General features: G+C 44.1%; 1 pseudogene; it reads right to left on the bottom strand.

The window, feature by feature from the left end:
- Window positions 1–488: 488 nt before the first annotated feature.
- Window positions 489–6,993, bottom strand: LOC116089364 (annotated as a pseudogene).
- Window positions 6,994–9,055: the final 2,062 nt, after the last annotated feature.

The following is a 9,055-nucleotide window of genomic DNA, read 5'->3' on the forward strand; positions in this document are numbered from 1 at the left end:
CTATATTAATCCTGCCAATCCATGAGCATGGGAGATCTTTTCATCTTCTGAGATCTTCAATTTCTTTCTTCAGAGACTTGAAGTTCTTGTCATACAGATCTTTCACTTGCTTAGTTAGAGTCACACGAAGGTATTTTATATTATTTGTAACTATTGTGAAGGGTGTTGTTTCCCTAATTTCTTTCTCAGCCTGTTTATTCTTTGTAGAGGGTAGGTTGGTGGGCAGAGGAAGGGGGAAGAAAATAGGAGGTGTTTTCGAGGGAAACCAGGAAAGGGAAAATATTTGAAATGTAAATAAAGAAAATATCTAATAAAAATAAAAAATAAAAATAAAATTAAAGTCTCCCCCATGAGACCTGCACTGGCTTGGCTGTGACTTGCCCAGCAGTGCTCAGTTTCATCTAATATTGGTGGCAAGATTTGCTCATCTTCTAGTAGCCGTCACATCTTCTAGTAGCCAGCACATCTTCTAGTAGCCGTCACATCTTCTAGTAGCCGTCAATCATTTCCTCGTGCTTCTCAAACCACTTGAAAAGGTCAGAGAAGGACTTCTCCATGGAGTTCAGGTCTGCAGTAAATTGGTCTCCCTTTTTTAAAACCTTTTGGATTTTGGATTTTGCCAGTGCCTTCTGTTTCTCAGCCTTCTATACTGATTTGTATAATGATCTTCTCAAATCCATCAATGATCTTCTCCATCTCCAAATACCTGAAGTCCTCTTATTTGCTTCACAGGTCCATGTTCTCCTACTTTATCATATTCAGCACTGCTTCCAGGTCTTTCTGGCTGTATTGTAGCACATCCACAACAGCTCAGCAGGAAGGAAACCTCTAGGCCCAAGGACGCACAGAGGTGGGGCTGACACAGGAACATCCAGAGCTCCCAAGAAATCTAAGTCCACAAACTTGGCTTCTATCAGATTTCCAGAGCCAGACTCCTCTGTACCCTGTGCACTATTTGTCACTGGGACCACTGGTGTTGGCCACAAAGGCATCTCTTTCAAAGGGGGTCAATTTTCAAATACAAAACTGCTCCCTCCAAGCCGACTGACTCCTTAAATGAGGAAGTTCCAAACTGCTCCAGATAATCCACTTCAGCATCAGTACCTAGAACTTCTGCTGGGTCTCTGAAGCTCTCTTCTTTTGAGTCCAAGACAGGTTCTAATCCCTGATGAGAAGGCTCCAGCACTGGCTCAATAGGAGGGGTCACCAACTCACTGCCCAAGCTTTTACCTATCTTCACTCCAAACCCTCTCTTTACTTTTCCTATCCCCCAACTCAACTTATTCAAGCTATAAAACCTCTACCAGCTGACACCACAATCCTTGATCCAGATAACCAACCTCCCTCTCACCATTGTAATCTTGTCTCTACAACCTCTCCTAATCCCCCAGCCTTCTCAGCTGCCTTTTCTTACCAGATTTCCCCAGAGCCTCCTTGTTTAACCTCTCCAGACTCCTCCCCTCTCCTGTGCCAGCTGCAGGCCACTCCAGTTGTCCTCCACTGGCACCTACTTTCAGCCCTCCCACCACTCATTCTAAATCTATAGTCAAGCCCTCTCCTTCCCCTACCCAGCCTAACCCAGCATCGGTCCTTCCTTGAAGGGAAGTTACTGGGGTAGATGATCTAATCAGAGTTCATGTCCCTTTCTTGCTAAGTGAACTTTCTCAAAAAGAAAAAAGATTGGGATCCTGTACCTCCAATTCTTCTGCCTCCGCTAATGAATTTTAGCATATTCCTCAATCTTATAGCTTGACTTTCCATGATATACATATGATTCTCAGTAATAATTTACTTCCTGATGAGCACAGGTGAGTTTAGGAACAAGCTAGAATACATGCAGACAATACTCATCAAACAGACTCAGCATTTCCAATCAGATTTGAGACAGTACCCAACCAGGATCTTAATGGAATTATAATTCCCCAAATGATATTCTAGCCAGAGACTGATTCATAACCTGCCTCCTGGCCAGTCTCCATAGGGCATCCTTAAAACTAGTAAATTTTGAAAAACTCCATGAGGCCATCCAGGATAAACAAGAAAACCTGTCTCAGCTTTTAGAGTGCCTTAGACTCTATTACAAAGACCCTATTACAATATCCAAATTTAGACCCTGAAAACCTAGAAGGTAAGCAACTCCTGATGACCTACTTCTTTTCCCAGAGCTATCCCGACGTTAAGGCCGAGCTTAGGTGTTTGGAAAGGCAAAGTCCACAGGCAGAAGTCTTGGCACTGGCTGTAGAGGGAGGAGCTGATGACTAAAATCTAGTTTGCTAATTGTTTCTTGATTGGGTCAATAAAGACAGCAGAAGCCAATCACTGGGCAAAGAATAAGGTGGGATTTCCAGGTCACAGGAGGAAGAGAAGGGAACGCAGAGAGGACTGGGATTCGGACCAGTCAGTGGAGCAGATAGGAAATATCACACATGTAACCACGGGGACCCATAGTTTACCGGCTCTAAAGGTGGCTGTCAAGGCTAAGGAGGATGGGGCAAGAAATTCTTCGCCCAGCAGTTGTGTTCCTGACTGTTTTTAAAATATTAAGGGTGTCTGGTGTTTTCCATCCATGATGATTCAGGTGGGCAGGAGAAAGTAGGCCAAAGGGGCAGTCAGTCCATGGAACACAAGCAGCAGCTCCAGGTGCTCTCAGAAGGGACAGTTGTTGGGCAGCTTAGCAGAGCCAGCTGGAGGAAAAGGCGGGATGGTTAGAGAGCCATCAGCAGTGTGACCTTGGAGCTAAGTTGTGAGGAGCCACAGCACTGGGCAAGGAGACCAAGCAAGGAGCAAGTGTGCTTTATAAAACTGCATACAACACCTGGCCTTCAACGTGTACCATCAGAGAGATGATAAGGTCAGCAGACAAAAATGTCATACGCTGGCAAAGGTTGTGCCAGCAGCCCTAGTCACTACCCAGGCTTCCTGGCCTTTGAAGGCTCGAGAACTACCAGGTCTCTCCTACAAATATGGCCAACAAGGTCACTAGGCAAGGGCCTACCCTAACCCGTGCAAGTAACCAAGGCCATGCCCAAAGTGCCATCAGGAGGGGCATTGGGCTGTTGATTGCGTTCATGCTGCTCAGGACAGAGGGACATCACTCCCAGGTAACCCTCCAGCTGATCTCCTAGGCTTGGCTATGGATGACTGAAGAGGCCCAAGTTCCCTTGACCTGACCACTTCCATCAATAGCAGAAAGCCCTGGATAGTCATCATGGTACCTGGACAGCTCATCTCCTTCCTCTTGGACACTGGAGCCACTTATTCAGTCCTGACAAAGTTTTGGGGACCCTCCTCTCCTCGTTCTCCTATTGTTGAAGTAAGAGGACAACCTTATCTTCCTCACCAAACCCCACCACTTAGTTACATTTTTAGAGGTATTCCTCTCACCCATTCCTTTTTGGTAGTGCCAATGTGTCCTATACCCTTATTGGAAAGGGATCTTCTAGCTATGTTGGAGCCTCTATTTCCTCTGCGCCCCCCATCCACCTAAACCCAATCTTAACAACAGGCCCTCTCTTCCTCTTCTTCCTCCTCCTCCTCTCCCTCCTCCTCCTCCTCCTCTTCCTCATCATCCTAGTCAACCAAACTACTAACTCTAACATGTTGTTTCCTTTGCCAACCTCTCAGGTAGACCTCTGAGTCTGGGACATTCAGAACCCCTCTGTTGCTAAACATCATTCTCCTGTTATCATCCAATTACAGGACCCTACCAGGTACATCACCCAAAGCTCAATACCCTCTTTCTCTCCAGAGCCTCAAGAAACTTAAGCCTATCATCTCTGACCTCCTAAGGAAAAAACTCCTCCATCCTACCTTTTCCCCCTTCAACACCCCTATATTAATTAATAAGCCTAATGGAATCTGTGGCCTGGTCCAAGATCTCAGACTCATTAATTCTGCAGTGTTTGCTCACCATCCTGTTGTGGATCCCCTCGGGAACTTCTCATTTCTCAGTCCTAGATCTCAAGGATGCATTCTTTATCCCTCTGAATGCTCAGTCACAGAACATCTTTGCCTTTACCTGGACTGACCCTGACACCTACTTTTCCATCTAACTCACCTGGACTGTTCTACCTTAGGGATTCCAGGGCAGCCCACACCTATTTGGCCAGGCCCTGGCACCATTAGACCCCACCCACAAACCTCTTCTCAAACTTGTTACCAAGCCTTTTCAAAGGCTCCAACAGGCTCTCCTTCATGGCATGACTCATCCTTTCTCCCTCTGTGTAACTGAAAAAGAGGGATTTGCCCTTCAAGTCCTAGGTTACCAACTGGGACCTTCTTTTGCACCTGTAGCATACTTGTTAAAAATACTAGACTTAATCATCCAGGGATGGGCACCTTGTATACATACCTTAGCAACCACTGAACTTCTTATTCAAAAGTCCAAAAAACTAAACTTTGGGTCACCTATAACTGTCTTCTCTTCTCATAAATTGTCCCAGGTCCTAACCTACAAAGCCTTAAAAACTCTACCTCCCTCCAGGGTTCTTTCCCTTCAGGTAGCTCTAATAGAAGACTCCATACTTACTTACCAACCATGCCCACCTCTTAATATTTCCAATCTTCTTTCTTGACCAAATACAAACCACTCCCTATCTCACTCCTACACTGAAACCTTAGAGGAACTATTACCTCATCCTTCACACACACAGGAAGGCACGTTGCCTCAGGCCATCTATAACTGGTTGGCAGATGGCAACTCCTTTTTACATGAAGGGTCCAAGACACTATCAGAAACAGGGGTGATTGAGGCATAGGCCCTCCCTGCACTTACCACCATTCAATAGGCTGAACTAATATCCCTTACTTGTGCCTTTCAACTGGCAAGGGGACGATCCTTAAACATCTACACAGACTCCAAATATACTTTCCATATCCTCCTGTCCCACGCTGCTATCTGGAAGGAACATGGGTTACTTATGACAAAAGGAGGATCGGTAACTAATACAAACCAAATTATGACCATGCTAAGGCCTCCCATCTCCACACAGCTATTGGAATTATCCACTCCAGATCCGACAAGATGGAAGACTATTGTCTCCAACATCTAAGACTGTAGCCCTTAGAGGTCTAGACTCATCTGATCCTCCCCAGGACATTCTTACACTACAACCCACATCCCCCTCTCACTCCTGACATTCATCAAACTCTGTCCTATCTTTACCAGTTCTTTCATCCTAACAGTCAAGCATTGTCTTATTTTGTTAAAACCCACCTACAGCCTACTCCTGAGGTCTTACATTCCTTAATTATCTATCACTGCATCTTGCAAAATCTGTCAGATGTCAGACCCAACTCCAGGTATCATAGCACCCCTTTTCCTACCCATCAGGCTAGAGGTTCCCTTTCTGGAACCAACTAGCAACTTGACTTTACCCACATGACCACTGTCAAATGTGCCAAGTACCTTCTGGTCTTGGTGGACACCTTCTCAGGGTGGGTGGAGGCATTTCCCACCACCAACAAAAGGGCTCAGACAGTCTCTGATTTTCTCCTCCAAGAGATCATTCCCCTATTTGGTATCCCAGCCTCCCTCCAGTCAGACAATGATCCTGAATTCACTTTCCAGATTTCTCAAACTCTACCTAAAGCCCTAGACATCCCATGACATTTTCATATCCCCTACTACCCCAAGTCTTCAGGAAAGATAGAAAGAACTATCCACTTCCTAAAAACCACTCCTGTCAAATTGTCATAGGAACTTCACCTTGATTGGGTAAAACTCCTACCTCTGGCTCTTTTAGGCTTTGAGCTCTCCCCAAGCGACTTTTTTTCATCTCACCTATCAAACTCATGTATGGACATCTGGTCCTAACTCCTGGTCTTTCACCTAAATGCTCTTCCCTCCCTGATCACCTATTTATCTGATTACTTTGCCACCTCCACTCTCTCCTATGGAACTTTGCTGACCACTGTCTACCAAGACCACACACTGTCCCCTGCCCACTGCCTGTTACCATTGGAGATAAAGTTCTTCTCTTTCCTCCAGATCATCAGCTTTCATCTCTTTCTCCTAAATGGCAGGGCCCACTCAAGGTAATTCTCATAACCCTCACAGCTGCTAAACTCAAGGGACTCTCTAATTGGGTCCACCTGTCTCACCTCAAACCTTTTACCCTTCTACCTACACATTGACTTCAACAGGACTTTGCTATCTTAAGCTCCAGAAGATGTTGAGACCACCCACCTTGGCCCCAATCCCAGGAAAATGAGACTCCACTCCAGCAACTGCACTCAGCCCCACTGGACTAGACATGGGCTTCTCATCCTTCCCCTGCTGGTCATTCTCATCCAGGGTAGCCCTTACATTTGGAGATTCAAGAACCCCCCACTGATAACAAACAGTCTTTCTAAATAGTGTCAGAAAACTGATCCATAGCCAGATGCCCACCCAAATTGCTGTCATCCCTATCCACCATTCCATCTACATATTATAGCCTCTTTGCTTCCTCTTTGACCAGTCAAAAGATGATTGTAAAAAAAGGCCAGACAAATATGGGAGTTGCCCAGATTGGTCTTGCCAGATACATATGTTAGGATCATGGACTAATCACGTCTATCAATAATTCAAAACCCTCTCCTTCTATAACCAAGACCCATGGAATCCCAGGTGGGAAACAGGTGTTGTTGGTACGCTCTATCATAAAAACCAGTCTAGGCCCCCAGTAAGTACTATGCACATCCAGAGAAAGTATGTCCCAATTGCCCAACCTCCACATATCGTAAAAGTAGAAGTAATCACTCCTCCAAGGTCTTTGCTTCCTTGACATCCCCCCTCATAAATGGTACTAACCTGTCATTTTGCCTTCTGCTTCAGACCCTTACTTCAGCCTACCAAATCCCTAACATCACCTGACCTTGTCACTTTAAAGATTGCTGGCTATGTGCACCCCCTTGAACTAACTCACAATTGCCACTTACAGTTTCCCCACTGATCCTGCCAAGCAACCTCACCTCACCTTTTATCAGCTGCCCTGACTCCAATGTTGCCATGACCCCATACCTTTTCTCTCTCTTTTTGGCATGGCAGACTATTTTAAGACATCAGAGACACATTCTGTAAGAACGCTAAGCTTTCTAGATTGTAATAGAATCATAACCCTTGATACCTCATCTCTGCCACAGTGCTCTGCAGTCCAGAACACTTCAGTTCTCTGTGGCACTCAGATATATCATCACCTACCTGCCAGCTGGTCAGGAGTTTGTACGTTGGTGTTCCTTTTCACTGAATTAGGAGTAATCCATGGAAAAGAACCTCTACCAATCCCAGTTGTAAATACAATACCTGCCCAACACGACAAGAGGAAGTTCTCCAACCTAGCTGCACATTAAAATCCCCTCATCTAGGAGGCTAGAGAGAGGCTTGTTGGTTAAAAGTATGTACTATTCTGTCAAAAGAACTAAGTTTGGTTCCCAGGACTAATGTTGGAAGGCTCATAATTGCCTGGGCCCTGTGGAACAGCAGCCAATGCTCATAACCACTGAGCCATCTCTTCAGCCCCAAGTTCATAATCTTTTAACTGTAAAAACAAAGGTACCTAGAAGCATGGTGGGGAATTTAACAAATAATAAGTAAGTAAATAAATAAATAAATAAATTTTAAAAGCTTAAAATAGTTTCTATACTCATGTTGCATGCAAATTGATTACACTGGGACAACTGGAGTCAGAGATCAGCTATCTATTGTCCTGAGTGTCACCATCTTTGAGAACCAGTGGCCCATAGAGCAGAGAGTAAGCATAAAAGAAAAGAAAGGCCTTACAGAACTAAAGGACAGCATGATAAAGTCAGATGTTTCAGTCCTGAGAAAGAAACTCAGGGCCTCATCATATGCTGGGCAACTGTTCTACCACAGAGCTACAGCCCAGGAACTTTCTGGTTCAATCATGAGAGAAACATGTGGATATAAAGATCATAAATGTTGAGAAAACATGAGCAAAAGATCACAATAAGGCTTTGAAAAAAAGACAGAAGATGACAGAGTCTAATCTAAGCCAACTAAGGATCCAATACACACAGAAGTAGGAGGAAATAAGAAGGATGAGACACAGGAAAAGTCAGAGAGTTGTAAAGATAACATGACCAAAGGACACAGGAAGGAAGAGTGGGGCAAGACTTCAGATGCAGTCTGGGCTACTCCTTTTCTAGCCTGAGGCAGCTGGAGTGCCATAGGTAACAATATGAATGAAATAAATCTAAGGAATACATTGTTTATCATGAAAATGTCCCTTCTTGTCATTGGGAAACCAATATCTCTATCAATATACTCTAGAGCCCCAGCATGGTGCTGGCACAGAAACAGACATGTGTGGATTGATAGAACAGGACAAAATCTAGATATAAACCCAGGCAGCCACAGTCATCTGATTTTATTTTTCACAAAGATGCCAAAAGTCCACATCAGAGGAGAGAATGCTGCATCTTCAACAAATGGTGCTGGGAAAAGCAGATATATGTAGAGAAATACATATAGACCTCTAACTCTTGCTCTGCACAAAATCAACTCCAGAAGCATCAAAGACAAGAGCATGAGACCTGAGACTCTAAAACTGGGAAAGGAGAAAGGAGGGAGAACACTTCAAGATAGAGGCGTTAAACATGGACATTCTAAACAGAAATTCTGTTGCTTAAAATATCATACCAACAATTGCCACAAAGGAGCTAAGGAAATTAAAAAGGGTTTATACAGCAAAAGAAAGTTAATTAAGTGAAGAGGCAACTAGAGAATGGGAGAAAATCTTTACCAGCTATACATCTAGCAGAAGATTAATATCTAGAATATACAAATTACAATCATTTGGAGGGCCAGCAAAATGCTAGTCAGGTAAATAGGCCATGAAGTTGAGTTCACTACAGTTTGATCCTACATGGCAGAAGGAAAGAACCAAGTCCCATAAGTTATCCTGGGACCTTCACAGACACACACAGTCATAATAACTAAATAAATAGAAGTAAAATACATAAATAATCTTTTTAAAAATATTATTTGTACCACTCCTGGGCATATACCCAAAAGATACTGCAACATGTAACAAGGACACATGCTCCACCATGT

This window comes from Mastomys coucha, unplaced genomic scaffold (assembly GCF_008632895.1).
Source record: "Mastomys coucha isolate ucsf_1 unplaced genomic scaffold, UCSF_Mcou_1 pScaffold14, whole genome shotgun sequence".
Classification (NCBI taxonomy): Eukaryota; Metazoa; Chordata; class Mammalia; order Rodentia; family Muridae; genus Mastomys; species Mastomys coucha.